Below are 324 nucleotides of genomic sequence, written 5' to 3'. Positions count from 1 at the left end.
ATTCAAGCTGTATCATCTATCAGTTCGATAAAAAAGAAAGAAAGGCACAAGCGAATGATTTGGAACAGTAAGTTTTACTTGTCATTTCAGTGAAGAAATTGAAACAACTTTGGCACAAAAAAAGATCCACATCATTCTGCTATTTCCTTATAAAATTCATTATAAAAGATATTATGTGTGGAGAAAGTGCATAAGGGCTGCGGGATTTTGCCTCTTTCACTGCACTTGAATTTATTTTAAACTAACTTTGAAGCAATAATCGCTCTCGTGCAGTGTTTTACGTAACGATCTTATTGTTATTATCTTTATCGATTATCGTTATTA

Source organism: Penaeus monodon, chromosome 20 (genome assembly GCF_015228065.2).
Source record: "Penaeus monodon isolate SGIC_2016 chromosome 20, NSTDA_Pmon_1, whole genome shotgun sequence".
In the NCBI taxonomy this organism is placed as follows: domain Eukaryota; kingdom Metazoa; phylum Arthropoda; class Malacostraca; order Decapoda; family Penaeidae; genus Penaeus; species Penaeus monodon.
This window is presented reverse-complemented; position numbering follows the sequence as displayed.